This window comes from Panulirus ornatus, chromosome 19 (genome assembly GCF_036320965.1).
Source record: "Panulirus ornatus isolate Po-2019 chromosome 19, ASM3632096v1, whole genome shotgun sequence".
In the NCBI taxonomy this organism is placed as follows: domain Eukaryota; kingdom Metazoa; phylum Arthropoda; class Malacostraca; order Decapoda; family Palinuridae; genus Panulirus; species Panulirus ornatus.
The window spans coordinates 54,033,463-54,055,392 of record NC_092242.1 but is presented as its reverse complement, the minus strand read 5'-3'; the positions used below and the strand labels follow the sequence as shown (position 1 = coordinate 54,055,392).

The 21,930-nt window shown below is 47.2% G+C and overlaps 1 protein-coding gene across 9 annotated transcripts in view; it reads right to left on the bottom strand.

The window, feature by feature from the left end:
- Window positions 1-21,930, bottom strand: part of LOC139755506 (trichoplein keratin filament-binding protein-like) — a 650,577-nt gene that overhangs the window by 274,471 nt on the left and 354,176 nt on the right. The window lies entirely within an intron of this gene.

The following is a 21,930-nucleotide window of genomic DNA, read 5'->3' as shown; positions in this document are numbered from 1 at the left end:
AGGTCTTGTCCTTCCATTTGAAGTGAAGCTGTTTCACACGTAGAGGTGAATAGTACAACCATATCATAATGTCATGGAAATCACTCACTCCATCATCCAGTATGGAAAAATGAGCGAGTGGGAGCTGGAGACAACAACAGAGGGAGGACTACCAACACGTCACTTTACATGAGATGTTCACCATCACACATCACACTGGAAGACGGTCATTGATGGGGCCTTATTACTGCACCAACGGGAAGTACAAACGTGAGAGTTTCCTATGAGGAATAAGAGAAAGTGATCGTCAGGCCGATACAGGATTAAAAAATATATAATGCAAAAACTGAAGATACCGAGAGAGGAGAAAAAACAGACATGATGAAGAGATCATGGAAAACGAGGAAATGGTTTGCAACGAGAACACAAAAATAAAAAAACACGACGAGTTAAAATCAAGATCGCAGCTGTGGAAATTATGGAATCCCATAGAGGAGGAAATGAGTAAGGAGAGAGCTATATAAAACATGGCAGAAACCCAGAATTACTGTTCACGTACATGAATAAAGAGGATAATAAGACATCAGAGTTGTGGCCATATAAAACGAAAGTATAAAAAATAACCCGAAGGGAGAAAAAATGCAGAATGTTAACTGAACGATACAATTCGTTGCTTAGCTCAAGATCTAACGAGAAATGAATCGAGCAGTTCAGACATAATGAAAATACATTCATTGAATATTTAGATATTCAAAGATGAATATATAATCAGAACGACTGATCAGCCCATAACAAAAATCAGCCCCAAGACCACATGGAAGACATACCAGCCATGTTCCTCATGACGGAAACAAGAATAGAAAAACAGATTGTGTTATTGATGAGGCAGAGTGTGGAGGAAAGCAAAACCACAATACAAACTGGTAACTACAACTAGGTAATAGGTAGGAATTGAATTAAGGGGAATAGGATCTCGCTTGTTTATGTAAAGCGATGGCATTCCCTTGACTCAGAATAATATAAAACAACTCCTTTTTAAATAGATAGATTACGCTTATAACACGTCTTGCTTATCCTTCCCTCAAACATCACCAAATGGAGAAGTTACACGTGTATGTAATTACAATTTTCACAGTTTTTACCGGAGGGAGATGCTCTTCGACCCCCGTTACTCAACCCATACCGACTCCCATCCCATTTGTTAAAGTATTACAGTACGTGAGTACAATCACTGCCCATATGTACAGTTATCAAAGTAACATACTAATGAGAGGAACAGCTTGGCCGTGACTGGCTGAGATTTTGAGGGTCCTTAGCTTTCCATGTCTACTTAGTACAGGGAAGTGAGGCGAAGAGAGTGTGAAGGAGAATTTTAATGAGACATCTGTATATATCATTTCGTCATGGATGAAATACCTATTCAAAGACGTAGAATATCTATGTGAGGGAGATCTATATTTCAAAACCGAATAAAATGTGAAGTGTTGCCAAGATGAGGAAGCTGAAATTTGAAAATATAAAATATAAAGACTATTGAACCAAGTGATAGTGTAAGTGTCACAAAATGAGGAAAGAGGTTTTGTGTGAAAAAAAAAAAAGTTACAGAGTGATGTAACAGTGAGTAAAGAAGAATTGAAAGTTTTTGTCACTTAAGAGGAAACGTTGCCAGCTAATGTGACAGACAGCTTACTGCAAATATTTTTCTAAATAAATGATATTCTGAGCCAGTGTTCTAACAGTTATTCTTCGATAAACGGAGGAACAAATTAAAAACTACTAGTACTGAACGCCCTTAGCAGTCCAGCCCTTCAGTCTGGATAAGGCAAAGCCTTTTTATCTAAGCACACACACGTGCTCTAGCAATGCAAAAAAAAAAAAAAAAAAATATTTGGAAGTGATTTCTGAATAGAAATGGATTCAACCAATGTCAAATGCCAAGGTCGAACACTTGGGATTTGGTGTATAACGAGAAGGTTAGGGGATCAGGGTTATGTGGGTTTTGCAGAGGATACAGAAAAATCAGTAAACAAGTGATGGACATTTCATCTGAGATGGCTTCAAGGCTGGAAAAATTAATGAAAGCTAATCAAAAATAGAATGAAAGGTAATCACAACTGGAGGAAGAATCATTAAAGAAAATATAGCCACAGAAAGAACGTAAAAGGTGTCATCAGATAACACGAGAAACTTAGGGGATCAAATCATGTAATCAGTAGGATGAGAAATGTAATCCTTTAATCTGCAACATACCTTCGAGAAGAACTTTTCGAAACGACATTTGTGAAGTGCTTGCTTGTGAGGAACGATGGCTCTAACCTTTCATTCAGATTCCCAGTCGATGTGTAGTTTCATCTCTCATCCATAGATGCAACTAGGAACCTACCAACACAGCTGGGAAAAAAATATATCTAGCACCACAATCACACACATACATACACACACAAAGAGTTTAATTGTGTTATCAGAACAGGAAGTTAGATTTATGTATGGGCTATTTCAGTCAGTTCTATGATAGAGGGAACAGTTTGTCTTGTATCAGTGTTTATATTGGGCGAAAGTAAAACTGTATTTCATTGATTCATGTAAATGATAATACTCTGCATATGTTAATGAACTATAAATGTGCATGTATCATGTGTAAATTGTGAAAAAAAATACACATAAGATGTGATTATGTAAGGGATATGCAGAATTATGGATAGGAAAAACCATATTGTGGACTAAGTTTCAGATAATTAGAGCGAAATCTCCAGAAAAATAACCATAATCATTGTGTGCTTATATATATATATATATATATATATATATATATATATATATATATATATATATATATATATATATATGATGCTAGGAGACAGGGCAACTTGAATGTAAACTACATCTCAGTAAGGCACAAACAATAATCACAAACAGTAATCAAACACCGTCTTTAGGGTCAGGAGAACGTAGGACCACTTCTTGCCTTTTCAGTACCTGAGCGACGCTTAATACGGGAGCGACTAAGTACTTAATACGAGAGCGTCGCTCAATACGGGACACACACTTAACACGGGAGCGACACTAAATACGGGAACGACACTCGGGCAAGCCTGTGACACCGAGTGAGGTTGGAGTGGATACTGAGAGTGCGTCTAGAAGTAACAATTCGTAGAGGTAACAGTACACTTAGGGCAGATAAAGTTATCATAGCAGTGAGGGCAGATAAAGTTGTTGCTATGATAACGACAGATAAGAGGAAGTATGGTGGTCGACAAAGGGATTCACACGTTGTTACCAAGTACTTTCGACTGAAGACCCTCAATTTTTTTTCTCTCGTGGTTCTTTTATGGTTATCAATAAAAAAGAAAAGACGATCATAATCGAGATTAAAAATCAATAATAAGACAAAATATCATATGGAGAAGAGGTACCTAAGCCACCTGTCAACAGATAACTGGCAAAATTCCAGTCCAGGTTATGTAACATGACACACGAGAGATAGGGAGAGAGAGAGGCTTGAGTCAACCCTGTTACGTGTATATTCGCCTGCATGCTGAAACTTGGATGAGAGGAGGTTAGGTTAGGCTTAACATAGGAATGGAAATAGACAAGAGAAGTGATAGTGAGCGGAAACGTGGCATTGATTTAGCTAAAAAGAAGCTTGATGAATGGAATTTTCAAGGTTCTGACAATGAAGGGGAGATGATAAGGGTATACATGAAGGACGAGACTGTTCGGGCCGCCAGGGTACAGAAGCTACGTACAGACCTTAACCACAACAAAAACACGATCGCAAGCTACGGTTGATGGATGATGCCTGGCCACTGTAGCGACAGCGGGTCCCTAAGTACCCGGCCATCACTGCAAGACAGGGGTTAGGTAGCCTGACTCGCTCTGGTCTTGACTATATGACACCCAGACTCAAAGTCACCTTTAAGGGCGTCTATTCCTTCAGTAGAAATCCCCTATGTGACTCCTGACGCCTTGTATTCCCTTATCTCCGATGCTTAACTTCATTAGCCTCGAGGACCCAGCGCCAGGCTCTTTTCGTATTTCTAAACCTGCCTCAACCGATCTCTCCCTCCCCACTATAATCCTGCACCTCAAGCACCTCACTGCTCCTAGCCTATCAACACTGTTGTTATAGTCATTCGGGTCTCCGTATCCACATCTCTCTGTTCCATTATCCACAACGCTCTATTCCATTTAGAACAGCCGTTAAAGGACGAAATATGGTAAGTGAAATTTGAAGTGTTTGAAGGAAGTGAGGGAGATAAAAGCCAGAGAAAGAGATAAGAAGAGTTGGTGATGGTGAAAACGATCCTTTCCTGGAAACTCTAAATCATATTAGCGACAGATAATAATAATGAGTGAAAAGCAGAGACCAGAGGTTGTTGAAGTTAACATAGGACAGACGTCTGGAAATGATTCTGTGGTTGTGGAACAGAGGGACAAAAGTGACTGACTGATGCTCAGGAGCAGAGATCTAGGAACATAAATGGAATAGAGATAACCAGAAAATTTACAAAGTGAGGCAACAGGGATAGCCATGCACTCTATTAGGAACAAAATTATCTGAGAAATACATGGAGAATATGATGGCAGGTTTAGTAATGCGTATAGAGTATTCGAGATTAATACATGAAGGTGAAAATGGATTTTTTCTTTAGAACCAAAGACATAGAGATGAACAAATTAGAGTAGTGATGCAGGAGGTAGATAATCGTAAACCATGGATAATTTTCGAAGAAGACTATATTCCAAGAAAATAAGAAACGGTAGTGAGAGGAAAATGCCTTTAAGAGAAACAATAAATATTAACACATGTAGCTTATGCAATTGTTCAAAGATTAAAGACAAAAAGGAATGACAAAATATAGTCAATTTCAAAGGAACAAACAGAAGAATTAACTTCACACTGGAGGTCGTGAGTCAGTGGTATTACAAGAGGATGAGAAATCTGCTGACCGTGACGGATTCACAAGGATCATAATCATGTCCTCAAAAGAAGAACGAGGAGAAGGTCAAAGAAAACATCCATGAGGCAAAAACTGAAGGGGATCAAAGGCGACGAGAGAGCAGACCTGCCCCGCCACTAACACGGAAGAGGACAACGACAGCAAGTAGTGCTGGCTACGCAACGACGGAGAGTAATGTAATGTAAGAAGTGGAAAGCAGTTTTGATTTAAAGACCTTGTTGTAGGGGAACCATACCAGATGGTGTTCGAGTTTTTGGGACTAAACTTACTAGAGAGACAAAATAATTTCCCATTATTTTCCAAGAGGATAATAATAATAATAATAATGAGGGAATGAAAATATAATGAAGGGTGACTGGCCTTCTAAGTAAAGGACACTTTTAAGAACTATGTAGAAACCTGCCACTCAAACACTGGCTGTTATGATGCCTCTCCCTTTCCTCGAAGAGCTGAGGCGTGTTCTATTCCTTCTGTCCTCCCTCTTCATTTACCCTTTCTTCCTTTAAAAGTCAGATATAAAAACACTTAAAGGAATGAAAGTAAATACAAACAGCTAAAGACCAATGGGTCCTTCAGTTTTTTCATATTCTAGAAAAGATGGAAACGTACATCAGAACGGTGAAGTAGTAAAGAACAAACAAATGCTTTGAGGAGACATATTGTCACTCGTGGACTTTCAAGTTTGGTCAAGTCCTGTGTTGCTTACAACTACTATTATTAGCTAGATCGCTAGATATCTTTATTACTTCTGCACGCTTACTTGACTGCTGCTGCTGCTGTTGTAGCTCAAAAGAGCTCATATTTCAGCGTTTTTACAACCCGTGTATAAAACGCAATATCGAAATTCATTTGCCAACTGTGAGCCCCAGTCCATCAGTCTGTCTATAACAGCCTACAGCTGTAGATGCTCCATTTCTACCAGTTTTATTTACTGGGTTTGTTCTAGTCTGCTACTTTTGACATTCTACAGCCCAGCCCATCAGTGGCAATGATATGTATCATGAGAAGAAACGATCCAAAGCTAGGCCGTTGAAACACACCATTTGTTTACGTTCAGCCATTCTCAGGCTGGGCCGTTAAATCACTAGTCTGTTGTTGACGACCAGTCAACCGATTCTCAAATCACCGAAGAACAACCTAATCTACATCAGATTACATAACGTCTGCTGCTAATCTTGATGCAGGATTTTGTACGATACTTTCAGAAAATTTTTGATGAAAGATAACCACCGTAGTTATTTTTACTGGTTATTAATCAATGCGGTTGATCCGTCCAACATAAACGACTTCGCTGAAAACAACTCTGGCAATCTTATAATAAATATGGTCCTCTAAGATAAACAATTTTGTCTCAATAAATGACCTCCATAAGTTACTTATAACGGATGCTAAGTTAACAGGGCAGTAATTTCCAACCAGAGCCTTCAACCTTCTTTCAATACTGATGTTTACATTGGCAAACTTCCAATTTTTCTTGTAGTAAGTGACTTGTGAAAGAAAGCAGTCATGGGTAATAGATTCAACTATCTCAAATGGAAGTCTTCACTGATCTCAGATAAAGCTTATTAGAACCTGCTGTTTTATTTACTTTCATTCCGTTCCATTCTTACAGATCATTTTCATCATGTACGTACAGGCAATATGTGGCAACATGTTCTCCGCTAGCATTGAGACTGGACATGGCACACAAGATGTGTTTCTGATGATAAATACATATTTAGAAACAAGATCGATGTAGTGGCTTCATTATATGGAATTAAGCCGATGGTTCCTGTACATAACTAGCAGATTCGATCCTTATGGACCCGAGTCTGCTCCCTCCTACGGTGGGCTGGCAACCCTTCACTCACCACCGTTACGGCCTCCCACCCTGGCCAACGCACCTTCCCTAATCCCTTATCGCAAATACACTAGGAATGTAAACTTGGTGCCCCAAGTTTACACAAGTTGTCGATATGCTTTACTGAAGAGGGGTTTCCCTGGTACCAGTCCCTGGGAGTACTTCTGAAGCTAATATGTTTTTAGACTTGCCTTTGAATCAACAAAAGTTCCTCAAATCTCTCCCTGAATACGAATCTGACATTCGCAAGACAAGTTGAGAGTGTAATATTGCTGCCACCATCACAGACGTCCCATACCGGCATCACCCAGGCACCTGGACACTTTGGACGCAATACTGTTTACGGTGTGAAGAGTTCCTGGTGTATTGTTCTTCCAACACGCCTGACCTCGTGTACCTTGTCGTCTCCATTATTCAAAGCTTTAACAATCTTTGATCATTAAATCCAACTAAGATTCACATTCGATAGGTCTGGCTCCCTCTCCACATTAAAGGCCAGTCAACCCGAATGCGAGACGAAAGGATAATTTGGATGCTTCCTCTCCCCACAACGTCGCTCTCCCACGTCCCAGGCTTAACCCCTGACACACACCCGGTATGATGGTTTCTGTGAATTCTTGAAGACCGTCTACTCTGTGGGATGAAGCATTGAACCGATCGACAGAAACATGAAATTATGACCAGGTCATGTGACCTTGTCGGTCTGAGGTGTTACAGGAGCTACACACTGGTCATGTCCCTCCTCCTCCTCCAGGAAGGTGGCACGTAACACCCACTCCTCAGGTGATGGTAATGTCATCATCGTAACTGGGAATCTTAAATGTAAAGGAGCAGACTGGCAGTACCTGTATCCATCTGGAGACAGACAGTCGTGAAGACGTGTTCTTAGTTTGTGTACTGAAATATATCTTTTTATCATCACATGACGGAGCACATCAGAGTAGAAGGGGCCGACGCATCATCACAACTACATCTTCTTATCTTTACGTATGACAATATGGCAGCAGAAACTATCATGTCTGATACACCATATAGTGCTTGAATCTGACTACGTCGTCAGGGAGAGAGAGAGAGAGAGAGAGAGAGAGAGAGAGAGAGAGAGAGAGAGAGAGAGAGAGAGAGAGAGAATATCAGGGCGTAAACAAAAATAAAAAAGGAGATACTGTTGTGATAATTCTGTACAGAAAGACAATTTCTTAAGGAGAAAAATCTGAGAAATAGAAATCCATCGTTACTTTATAGACGACTGTTACAAACAGTCCTGCGATTTCTTTAATAAGGGAGTCGGGACTTCAGCGTCATTCTTCATAGGTTCTGAGAAAAGGTTCAGAAAGTCTTGTCTATCAACGTTAACTCCGTCACCTTCGGATCTTCAACCCTCTACAACCGCCTTGTTCCCCCGATGCAGCAGGGGTGAGCGAGCAGACCCCATCTTAAGCACCACGGTCTCCGCGCACCGTCTGCAAGTCCGCTAACGAAGACGTCCCTATCCCAAACGTACACCAACTCCACCGCCGTCCACCCGCACTCCGCCTATATCGCCTTACCTCAGCAAAATCATTAGTGGTCCTCTTGCAAAACCTCTGTCTCCGCACGTCACAGCTTCCCTTATCACTACACATTTTACTTTATTGAACATTCCCTCCGTGGCACTACATCCCCGTCCCCATGTTCTCCACCTCCCAGTCTGAACAGTTGAACTCCCAATCCTCTCGTGAAGAGAATTCGTCACAGCAGCTGTCTGCTCGCTGGAAGCAGCTGGCATGGCCCCTAGTGCCAAACAACACTCGGATCTCAGAACACAAGTCTCGTCACCATGCCTGGCGAAAGCCATATCTAACACTGCGAACGCCAGTCCTTAGACCTTCGACCACTGCATTTGCCACGATATTCTAATACACTGTCTCATGGAAGGCCCACAACACCCTAAGTGTCGAAGTGATGTCCGGGACCTTCCTACACCCTCTGGTTCAGGATTACTTGGATAGATGACTTCATCCAGAAGTTAGCCACTAGGGTAGCGCTACTATCCCCTCATAACGTCCACTATCCATCTATCCTCCTCCTGCTCTCCACATCCTGCCCTCACGATCGTTCCCTTCCCGTCCCACAGCTCATTGTGAGGCATGGAATTCAGTGATCTGGGATAGGAGGAGGAGCAAGGATGGCAGGGGAAGGGGGTGGCAGGGAGAGAGGAAGGGGGACCGGGAAAGGAGAGGTGGTGGACGGCATGAGGATGGAGGCTGGGAGGGAAATGGTTGGGGATGGGGCAGGAGAGAAAGAGGCACTGGGAATGGGAGGAGTAAGTGGTGGGAGGTGGCGAGGGATAGGACGAGGAGGGTTATGAGGGATCCAGGAGGATGGAAAGGAACGGATAGGAAGGGGAGAGATGGTGAGAGAATGAAATACGATGGGATGGAGTTGGGAGGTGATGGGTGAATGCGAAATGAAAGGAAGGGGGAGCGGCGGGGGACTCAGATGAGGAAGAAGAATGGAATGGGAGGAGCAGGCATTATTCACTGATAACAGATATCATAGTTGTCCAGTGTTCACTGGACGAGATAGTTGTCCAGTGTTCACTGCCAAGTACTGATGTTGGCTGTTTATTCCAGTGGTCTACCATTCCACAGTTAAGATGTATTCTGGTCCTGTCGCTGTTACGTCTTCCTTCGATCCCCTACCGTTACTTCTAGTCACTAACTCTCTGTCTGAGGTGAAGAAGGTTCCGTAGGTTCTGTTGTTGAAATCATTTCGGGTTCTGAGCACCTGTGTTACATCTCCTCGAAAGTCTGTCTGCGCTTTTTCAGGAAGAATAAATTTTGGGTCTTTCAGTCCCTCCACATAAGGCCTCTGCCTGAGTGATACAGAGAGTCTGGGTTATTTTCTTCGGTCGCCCAGCCTGGAACATCCCTCTCACTGCTCCCTCTCGCTCTTCTGGTCCATTCACAGCGGCTGGGGAAGCGAACTTTGTCCAGGTCTTACCTTCCAGCAACCCCAGCAGGCCCGCCCCCAGCCACGATTCTCTTCCTTCCCCCTACCCACCCACCTACAAGAGCCCCACTGCCTCTCCAAGACTCCTCCAAGCAGCTCCAAGGTTTCCCCAGGTCTCTCCCACGACCCCTACTGCTTCACAAGGACTAACCAGTCCTCCCAGGGCTCTTCAAGAGCCCCATATCCTCACAAGGGGTCTCCCCAGCAAGCCCAGGGCCTCTCTAAGAGTCCTCCAGCAGCCACAGTGCCTCCCCAGTATTCCCATAGGAGCCCCACAGCCTCACAAGGATTCCCTAGCAGCCCTGGGGCTTTCCAGGACCTCTCAGTAACCCCAGGGCCTCTCCAGCAGTTTCAGAGCCTCCCAGCTGCCCTAAGGCCCCCACAGCAGTCTCAGGGCCTCCCCGGCATCCCTAGGGCCTCTCCAGCATCCCTAGGGGCCTCCTCCAGCAGCCACACAAGATAACCGTGGCCGCACTGTAGCTGGGTACGTTACCCAGGTGGGTTCAGCCGCCTCTCCCCTGGCCGAGGGGTACTGGGCAGACCCTCTGTCGGATGAGGGGGAACTCGGCCGCCCCTCCTCTGGCCGAGTGAGACTCGACCAACCCTTCCTCTGGCCGAGTGAGACTCGACCAACCCTTCCCTGGCCGAGTGAGACTCGACCAACCCTTCTCTGGCCGAGTGAGACTCGACCAACCCTTCCCTGGCCGAGTGAGACTCGACCAACCCTTCTCTGGCCGAGTGAGACTCGACCAACCCTCCTCTGGCCGAGTGAGACTCGACCAACCCTCCTCTGGCCGAGTGAGACTCGACCAACCCTTCTCTGGCCGAGTGAGACTCGACCAACCCTCCTCTGGCCGAGTGAGACTCGACCAACCCTTCCCTGGCCGAGTGAGACTCGACCAACCCTTCCCTGGCCGAGTGAGACTCGACCAACCCTTCCCTGGCCGAGTGAGACTCGACCAACCCTTCCCTGGCCGAGTGAGACTCGACCAACCCTTCCCTGGCCGAGTGAGACTCGACCAACCCTTCCCTGGCCAAGTGAGACTCGACCAACCCTCCTCTGGCCAAGTGAGACTCGACCAACCCTCCTCTGGCCGAGTGAGACTCGACCAACCATCCTCTTGCCAAGTGAGACTCGACCAACCCTTCTCTGGCCAAGTGGGGCTCGGCCCCCCAACAATAATAGCCCCTCCCCCAGCCACTCTCACCACACAACTTTTCTTGTCTCAAGTAAGTCAATTAGGAAGAAGCGAGCATTCAAATTTGCTTGCTAATTAATCTAGAAACTCATTAGAGACGCTAATTAATTCGTCTGTTAAGTCATTTAAAGCCCAGCGCATCAGAGGGGCGAGCTGGGCCGAGCGTCGTAAGGGCGAGGAGGGTTGTGGTGGGTCGGGTGATTGCCGACCTTAGGGGCGCCACCGGTGTAAGATCATCTTGCAGTCGACTCTTCAATTAAGTGGCTGTCACAATAGTATGGCTCTCACGGGCTAAACGACCTATTATCATATCCAAGAGTCGCCGGATCGAGGGCGCTGGGGAGGGTGTCGAACCTTGGGAGGGAGGGACGGAGGGAGGGAGGGAGGGAGGGACGGAGGGAGGGAGGGAGGGAGGGAGAAGGGTAAGGGGGAGCGTCGTCGTCGCCCCCTCTCCTCCACCATAACAATGCTGAGTTCATATCTGGCTGGTCGTGGATTTGCATCTGTTGAGCACGACTTAAGGAGTCGGGCAGCCAGCAGCTCCCAGGGAGGGTGTGTACATGACGGCACACATAGATACGTACACACGTGATGTGTACGAGACGAGACCGTGTGTACATGAGCGACAGCGTACATGAGCTGTACACATCACCGTGTGTACACACCTCACCAACGGGTGGTATATATGAGCAGCAGAAGACGTGGGTGTGTTGTCGACTCCCTGAGTGTACTGGGTGTACTGGGTGTACGGGCCAGGTGTAGGGAGGTGGACTGAGAGAGAGGGATGGAGGAGCAGCTCACACGGTGAGGGTGAGGAGGCGTGTGGGCGCTGAGCGCACTCACGACACCGTCAAGCTGCGTGGAGAAGTGTGTGTGTGTGGTGTGCCGTGTGTGTAAGGGGCTCGGAGGGCTGACTCTAGGGGGCTTGCCCCTCCGGAGGCTGTGGGTCTTGGAGGGCTGACGACGGCAGCAGCAGCAGAGAGAGAGAGAGAGAGAGAGAGAGAGAGAGAGAGAGGTGAGTGTGAGGGAGGAGGGAGACATATTCAGAAACTCTGGTCGCCCGTGTGATTCAGTTCCAGATCAATCTCTTAGTCCCAAGTGTCATCAGCAGGACATAATGGACCTATCAGAACCCTCCACGGGGAGGACGTTACGAGCTCCCATCATTCTCATTGGTCAATAAAACACATTCCTTGTCATTAACGAATCAAAGGCCTGCACCGAGATGACTTCATGAATATTCAGCATTCTAATTGGTTCTTTTGGAAGGGATCGCTCATAATACACCAATCAGATCGCGCCATACAGCTAGCGTGATGACCGGTCAGTCTGGAGCAAGGAGTAACAGCGGTGTGGAGACGATACACGATTAATATATGATCACGGAATGATTAACCACGACGATTAATATATGATCACAGAACGTTTAACCACGACGATTAATATATGATCACAGAACGTTTAACCACGGCGATTAATAAATGATCACAGAACGATCAACCACGACGATTAATATATGATCACAGAACGATTAACTACGACGATTAATATATGATCACAGAACGATTAACCACGACGATTAATATATGATCACAACGATTAACCACGACGATTAATATATGATCACAGAACGATTAACCACGACGATTAATATATGATCACAGAACGATCAACCACAACGATCTAATATGATCACAGAACGATTAACCACGACGATTAATATATGATCACAGAACGATTAACCACGACGATCTACATATGATTACAGAACGATTAACCACGACGGTTAACATATGATTATAGGACGATCAACCACGACGATTAATATATGATTACAGGACGATTGATATATATTACAGGACGATTAACCACGACGATTAATATATGATTACAGGACGATTAACCACGACGATTAATACATGATTACAGGACGATTAACCACGACGATTAATATATGATTACAGGACGATTAACCACGACGATTAATACATGATTACAGGACGATTAACCACGACGATTAATACATGATTACAGGACGATTAACCACGACGATTAATACATGATTACAGGACGATTAACCACGACGATTAATATATGATTACAGGACGATTAACCACGAGTCCAGTGGTCTGGCATGACTGGCTTTAATCGTGCCTTTGTATATGTGTATATATATAAAAAAAACTGTGGAATGTTTCTGATATTTTTTTCCCCGTCAGACGAGAATGAATTCAGTCAAAAAAAAAAAAGGTGGAAAATAAAAAAAAAAAGAAAAGGAAAAAAGAAAATCGCAATAGCAAAACAAATTCTCACAAAACCGAGGCCTCCCAAAAAAGGGAAACCATTTCCCAGAGTAAAATGCGAAAGACAAAAGCCGCAGATTTTCATCAACCATTTGGTGAAAGTCGCCATAACGAAAACAAGACCCGTCACGGCCAAGCCTCCACAACATCCCGCGCAATAAATGAATTGAAATCTAAACTGGACGGCAGGCACACACACCCCCCGGGACAAACATCGGGAAACACACACAATAAAGGATCCAATACTAGACAAATGGATCAAAATAGCAGCGAGGACCATTGGCTGCCTGACAAATTGATCACATATTGTCGCCCTTATTGTTATTGGTTCTGACGGGCAGAGCTCTGTGGTGGGGGGGCGGCGGTGGAGAGAGAGAGAGAGAGAGAGAGAGAGAGAGAGAGAGAGAGAGAGAGAGAGAGAGAGAGAGAGAGAGAGAGAGAGAGAGAGAGTGGTGGTGGTGAAGGAGAGAAAGAGAAGAGACAGAGACAGACTGGGGGACAGTGGAAGGGTTTCAACCCTATGCCCCTGCGAGGGCCAGACCCCCCCCCCCCCCCAACAACCATCGCCTCACCAGCGTTACGTTCGGGTCCTGTCTCAACCACACGGCTGGGACGTCAACCACAAAGCCATGACATCAACGGTACGTCCTTGAGGTCAGTCACAAAGCCATGACAGCAACCGTACGTCCTTGAGGTCAGTCACAAAGCCATGACATCAAGTATAAGGACCTGACGTCAACAACATCGCCACGACATCAACCATAAGGCTTTGACGTCATCACAAAACTGTGACTTCAACCATAAGCCCTTGACGTCAACGGCAAAGCCACGACATCAACCATAAGGCTTTGACGTCATTCACAAAACTATGACATCAACCATAAGCCCTTGACGTCAACGGCAAAGCCACATCATCAACCATAAGACCCTGACGTCAACCATAAAGCCATGACGTCAACCTTACGACCCTGACGTCTACCACACAGCCACGAGCTCAACCACAAAGCCCTGAGAATCCACTGTCAATCACAAAGCCCCAACATGAAGAACAAGGCTTGGACATCAACCACAAAACTTCGGCCACAACGCCACCGACGTCAATCACAAGGGCCCAACGATGGCCATTAGGCGTCGGCATCAACCACAAGGTCCCGATATCAACCATAAGGCCCCGATGTCAACCACAAGGTCCCGATATCAACCATAAGGCCCCGATGTCAACCACAAGGTCCCGATGTCAACCATAAGGCCCCGATGTCAACCACAAGGTCCCGATATCAACCATAAGGCCCCGATGTCAACCACAAGGTCCCGGCATCAGCCACAAGATACGGACATCAACCACAAGGTCCCGACATCAGTCACAAGGTACGGACATCAACCACAAGGTACGGACTTCAACCACAAGGTACGGATATCAACCACAAGGTCCCGACATCAACCACAAGGTCCTGACACCAACCACAAGGTCCCGATGTCAAGCACAAGGTCCCGATGTCAACCACAAGGTCCCGACGTTAACCACAAGGTCCCGACATCAACCACAATGTCTGACATACATCAACCAAAAGACCACAGACCACAATACGACCATCGACGCCATTGATAAGGCCCCGACGTCAAAAGATCAGGCACGTACGTGAAGGACGAAGCCCTGACGTCAAGGACAAGACTTGGATACCGACCATAAGGCCCGTCCGTCCACCACGAGGTGTCTGGCGTACAACAAAAGGCCTTACATGAGGCAACCATAAGACCCTAAGGTCATGCATGAGGTCCCGACATCAACCATAAGACCAGCTACATCAAGGACAAGACCCCCTAACAGCAACCATGAGGCATTTCCGTTAAGCATAAGGTCTGCCGTTAACCACGAGGCCCTTACGTTAAGCATAAGGTCCGGCGTTAACCACGAGGCCCTTACGTTAAGCATAAGGTCCGGCGTTAACCACAAGGCCCTTACGTTAAGCATAAGGTCCGGCGTTAACCACATGGCCCTTACGTTAAGCATAAGGTCCGGCGTTAACCACATGGCCCTTACGTTAAGCATAAGGTCCGGCGTTAACCACGAGGCCCTTACGTTAAGCATAAGGTCCGGCGTTAACCACAAGGCCCTTACGTTAAGCATAAGGTCCGGCGTTAACCACGAGGCCCTTACGTTAAGCATAAGGTCCGGCGTTAACCACGAGGCCCTTACGTTAAGCATAAGGTCCGGCGTTAACCACGAGGCCCTTACGTTCAGCAAAGGGCCCCAGCGTCATCTACAAGGCCATGACGTCAAGTACAAGGCCCTGACGTTAACCACGACGTCAACTTCTAGATCCTGACGTCAGTCATGAGTTCCCAGCGTTAACCACAAGGTTCCCACTTCAGCCAATAGGGTCTAGAATTCAATCATAAGGACCCAACGTTAACCAAATGGCCTTGACGTTAACCAGAAGGATCCAAAGTTAATCAAAAGGATCCGACGTTAACCACACGACTCCAACGTCAAACACAAGGCCCCGCCGTTAACCATAAGGAGACGTCAGCCACAAGGCACCGTCGTTAACCATAAGGTAGGGACAGCAACCGCAAGGCCCCACCGTTAACCATAAGGCACGAACGTCAGCCACAAGGCACCTACGTTAACCATAAGGCACGAACGTCAGCCACAAGGCACCGCCGTTAACCATAAGGCACGAACGTCAGCCACAAGGCCCCACCGTTAACCATAAGGCACGAACGTCAGCCACAAGGCCCCACCGTTAACCATAAGGCACGAACGTCAGCCACAAGGCACCGCCGTTAACCATAAGGCACGAACGTCAGCCACAAGGCACCGCCGTTAACCATAAGGCACGGAACGTCAGCCACAAGGCACCGTCGTTAACCATAAGGTAGGGACGTCAGCCACAAGGCACCGCCGTTAACCATAAGGCACGAACGTCAGCCACAAGGCACCGCCGTTAACCATAAGGGAGGGACGTCAGCCACAAGGCACCGTCGTTAACCATAAGGTAGGGACATCAGCCACAAGGCACCGCCGTTAACCATAAGGCACGAACGTCAGCCACAAGGCACCGCCGTTAACCATAAGGGAGGGACGTCAGCCACAAGGCACCGCCGTTAACCATAAGGTAGGGACATCAGCCACAAGGCCCCACCGTTAACCATAAGGCACGAACGTCAGCCACAAGGCACCGCCGTTAACCATAAGGCACGAACGTCAGCCACAAGGCACCGTCGTTAACCATAAGGTAGGGACATCAGCCACAAGGCCCCACCGTTAACCATAAGGTAGGGACATCAGCCACAAGGCCCCACCGTTAACCATAAGGCACGGACGTCAGCCACAAGGCACCGTCGTTAACCATAAGGTAGGGACATCAGCCACAAGGCCCCACCGTTAACCATAAGGTAGGGACATCAGCCACAAGGCCCCACCGTTAACCATAAGGCACGGACGTCAGCCACAAGGCACCGCCGTTAACCATAAGTCACAGACGTCAGCCACAAGGCACCGCCGTTAACCATAAGGCACAGACGTCAGCCACAAGGCATCGCCGTTAATCATAAGGCACGGCCGTCAGCCACAAGACACCGACGTTCACCATAAGGCAGGGACGTCAGCCACAAGGCACCGCCGTTAACCATAAGGCAGGGACGTCAGCCACAAGGCACCGCCGTTAACCATACGGCAGGGACGTCAGCCACAAGGCACCGCCGTTAACCGTAAGGCAGGGACGTCAGCCACAAGGCACCGCCGTTAACCACAAGGCACAGACGTCACCACAAGGCATCATTGTTAACCATAAGGCACGGAAGTCAGCCACAAGGCACCGCCGTTAACCATAAGGCACGGAAGTCAGCCACAAGGCACCGCCGTTAACCATAAGGCACGGAAGTCAGCCACAAGGCACCGCCGTCAACCATAAGGCACGGAAGTCAGCCACAAGGCACCGCCGTTAACCATAAGGGAGGGACGTCAGTCACAAGGCACCGCCGTTAACCGTAAGGCACGGATGTCAGCCACAAGGCACCGACGTTAACCACAAGCATCCCAACATTAACCATAAGGGACAGACGTCATCCACAATGGCCTCGACATCAGCCACAAAACCCCGACGTCAACTAGACGTCCCCCAGGGAGACCGAGACGTCAATGAAGAGGCTCCGTCATCATGCAAAAGGCTAAGATGTCTTGACATGACGCAAGAGGCTAAGATGTCTTGACATGACGCAAGAGGCTAAGATGTCTTGACATGACGCAAGAGGCTAAGATGTCTTGACACGATGCAAGAGGCTAAGATGTCTTGACACCATGGAGGAGGCTAAGATGTCTTGACATGATGCAAAAGGCTAAGATATCTTGACATGATGCAAGAGGCTAAGATGTCTTGACATCATGCAAGATGCTAAGATGTCTTGACACCATGGAGGAGGCTAAGATATCTTGACATGATGCAAGAGGCTAAGATGTCTTGACATGATGCAAGAGGCTAAGATGTCTTGACACTATGGAGAAGGATAAGATGTCTTGACATCATGCAAGAGGCTCCAATATCAGCAACAACATCCCAATGTCAGCCAAAAGGCATTAGCGTTAGCCATAAGTCTGAAATGTCAGCTAGAAGTACTAAGAGTCAGCCAGAAGGCCCCAGTGTCAGCCAAATGGCATAGTGTCAGCCAACTGAGCCAGTGTCAGTCAGACGACCCCGTAATGATCGCCGTCAGCAGTAATACACTGAAGTCGACCAGAAGGACCCAGATTCGCCCCAAAGGATATGACATCACTAAGCACAGAAGTCGGCCATAAAGCCACGACGTCAGCTAGAGCGTCGCCCCGACGTCACACCCATGGCAGCGTCGTCATGTAGAAGGTCCTGACATCAACAACATGGCCCTAACGTCAACCAGTCAGCCTCGAAGTCCGGCAGAAGTGTATGAAATCTGAGAGCCCCGAAGTCAGCCACAAGGACTCCTCCCCGCCCACTCCCCCACCAAAAATGAACTAGATAGCTTGAGTGTCAGCTAGAAGGGTCCGTGTTCAGTCACAATCCCCCTGATGTCAGCTGCAAGGCCCTGACGTCAGGTAGAAGGCCCTAGATTCAGTCGGAAATCCTACATGTTAACCTTGTGGTCCCCGACGTCAGCCAAAAGACCTCCTCTCGATGTCTATTAAAAGGCCTCGACGTCAGCTGAAATGCCCCGACGTCCTGCTTCAGCGTCAGCCATGACTTCTACCCACGCAGCAGAAGGCTTGACCGTCAGCTAGAGGTTCCCCAACATTACCCGGAAGGTTCTGGTGTCAGCCACAAGGCCCTAGCCTACACCATAAGCTTTCGACAAGCAGCTACAAGGAGCCCAATCGTCAGCAACAAGACCCATGCCTTGCTCAAATGGATCACAAGCATTCAGCATCCACTACAAGGTCTTGGCGTCAGCTGGCAAGGCTCCGCCGTCAGCCACTACGTTTCATCGTTAACCAGACGGCCTCTGTGCTGGTTAGGTAGCCCTGACGTCTCCTACAAGCCTCCGGTATCATCCACAAAACCCTGACGTCTCCTACAAGCCCCTGGTATCATCCACAAAACCCTGACGTCTCCTACAAGCCCCTGGTATCATCCACAAAACCCTGACGTCTCCTACGAGCCTCCGGTATCATCCACAAAATCCTGACGACTCCTACAAGCCCCTGGTATCATCCACAAAACCCTGATGTCCCCTACAAGCCCCTGGTATCATCCACAAAGCCCTGACGTCTCCTACAAGCCTCCGGTATCATCCACAAAACCCTGGCGTCTCCTACAAGCCTCCGGTATCATCCACAAAACCCTGGCGTCTCATACAAGCCTCAGGTATCATCCACAAAACCCTGGCGTCTCTTACAAGCCTCCGGTATCATCCACAAAACCCTGACGTCCCCTACAAGCCTCCGGTATCATCCACAAAACCCTGACGTCCCCTACAAGCCTCCGGTATCATCCACAAAACCCTGGCGTCTCCTACAAGCCTCCGGTATCATCCACAAAACCCTGACGTCCCCTACAAGCCTCTGGGATCATCCACAAGACCCTAACGTCACCTACAAGCCTCCGGCATCATCCACAAGACCCTAACGTCACCTACAAGCCTCCGGTATCATCCACAAGGCCCTAACGTCACCTACAAGCCTCCGGTATCATCCACAAGGCCCTAACGTCACCTACAAGCTCTCGACATGCTTAACAAGAGATCCTGACGTCGGCAAAATGTTGCAACTTTACTTACAAGGTCGCTGTGTGTGAGTCAGCCAACTCCCACATCGTCCTTATGCTTCCGGCGTCAGCTCTAAGTACACTACCGTCAGCCAGAGCATCCACGGACGTCAACCAACCTCAACCATTCCGACGTCAGGACATCAGGACTTCAGGAGGCCTGTGGAATCTGCCACAGAACCTCGGCGTCATCCCCACGACCTCGGCGTCATCCCCACGACCTCGGCGTCATCCCCACGACCTCGGCGTCATCCCCACGACCTCGGCGTCATCCCCACGACCTCGGCGTCATCCCCACGACCTCGGCATCATCCCCACGACCTCGGCGTCATCCCCACGACCTCGGCGTCATCCCCACGACCTCGGTGTCATCCCCACGACCTCGGTGTCATCCCCACGACCTCGGTGTCATCCCCACGACCTTGGCGTCATCCCCACGACCTCGGCGTCATCCCCACGACCTCAGCGTCATCCCCACGACCTCGGCGTCATCCCCACGACCTCGGTGTCATCCCCACGACCTCGGCGTCATCCCCACGACCTCGGCGTCATCCCTACGACCTCGGCGTCATCCCCACGACCTCAGGCGTCATCCCCACGACCTCGGCGTCATCCCCACGACCTCAGCGTCATCCCCACGACCTCAGCGTCATCCCCACGACCTCAGCGTCATCCCCACGACCTCAGCGTCATCCCCACGACCTCGGTGTCATCCCCACGACCTCGGCGTCATCCCCACGACCTCAGCCTCATCCCCACGACCTCAGCGTCATCCCCACGACCTCAGCGTCATCCCCACGACCTCAGCGTCATCCCCACGACCTTCAGCGTCATCCCCAGGCACTTACCACAAGGCTCTGACGGTAGGTAGAATGGTCCCCACTGTCAGCCAAAAGGCTTCACTGTCAGCCACAAGGCTTCACTGTCAGCCACAAGGCTTTACTGTCAGCCACAAGGCTTTACTGTCAGCCACAAGGCTTTACTGTCAGCCACGTGGCTTCACTGTCAGCCACAAGGCTCATTGCCAGCCACAATGTTCCCAGAAAGAAAAGGCAATAATGAGATTAAATATGTCAGGTTAGATGATTAAAGAAGTTGATTATTTCGTTTAGCTTAGCATGCGTACAAGAAATATGAATTGCGTAGCGGCCCAGAGGACCATGCAATGTACGGAACAGAGAAATTGTAGAGAGATCATCAGCATCTGTAAGTAAAGACTTTGAAGAGAGACTTGATCCCAGCGAGACGTAAAACCTCAAAAAGAATGCTCTAAATATGTACGACAAGTGAAAATAGACATTGTAGGCCCGATATATACAGGTAAATGGTGTCTTAACCATGAAATAAAGGGATTTAGAATTATCGTGTGCTGTCCAAAATGTCTAGAATTTATCCTACACACAAGACTTTATTTCCAAGAACAGAAAATACGAAATATCACATTGAAACATATGAATTACTTAAAATAATAAGGGAATTCAATCCCAATGAGTCTACTGGTCGTGGCGACATCTCTCCCAGAATACTAAGAAAAAGAAAAATAAGCTTGATAACAGCATATCCACTCGCCAAGATGGTCAACAAAGCGTTACAAGAGGGGAAAGTAATGCGCGGCTCAAGGCTAGCGAATGTAACGCCAGACTTCAAAAAAATGCCAGATGAAAATGCGATTCAAACTTATCGTCCAGTCAACCTCACTTCGATTCTAGAACTATCGAAAAATAATATCAATAAAAGAACTATCGAAAAATAATAATACTAAAAGAACTATCGAAAAATAATAATACTAAGAGATCTATCGAAAAATGATAATCAATAATAATGTAATTCAATTTCTATAAGATGAATTAAGATCGTATAATCAACATTGGACTCCGTAATTCAAGATCACATCGAACGAACCTCACAGATTTCTTTAAGACACAGAGCTAATAACTCGCAACTCCAAAAGACTTGAGATTTTATACATAAAATCTCAAACAAAAAAAGATTGCTTTCGACAAAGTACTACAGGGCATTATCATTACGAAATATCAAAGCTCAAGGCACAGAGATACGAGTCTACGTAGCGCGGATGGAGGACTGACATCCAGGGGAGAAAATGGTATGAAGTGGGTAAGCAGCCGACTGGCTTAGCATGACAAGTGGGGGTGCCACACGGATCTCTCCTGCCACCCATACATTTCGTTATCTAGCTCGCTGATCTGGACACACGACTCACCGGCAAAATTCAAACATTTGCCCAATCGAAGGAAAATTTCCCAAACACTCAAAAGGCTCGAGATAAATGGATGGAGAGGTTGGGTGACATGGCAAGTGTACTTCGTTGTAAACAAATACAAAATAATGTATGTTGGCGAGTAAAAAGTATATATATATATATATATATATATATATATATATATATATATATATATA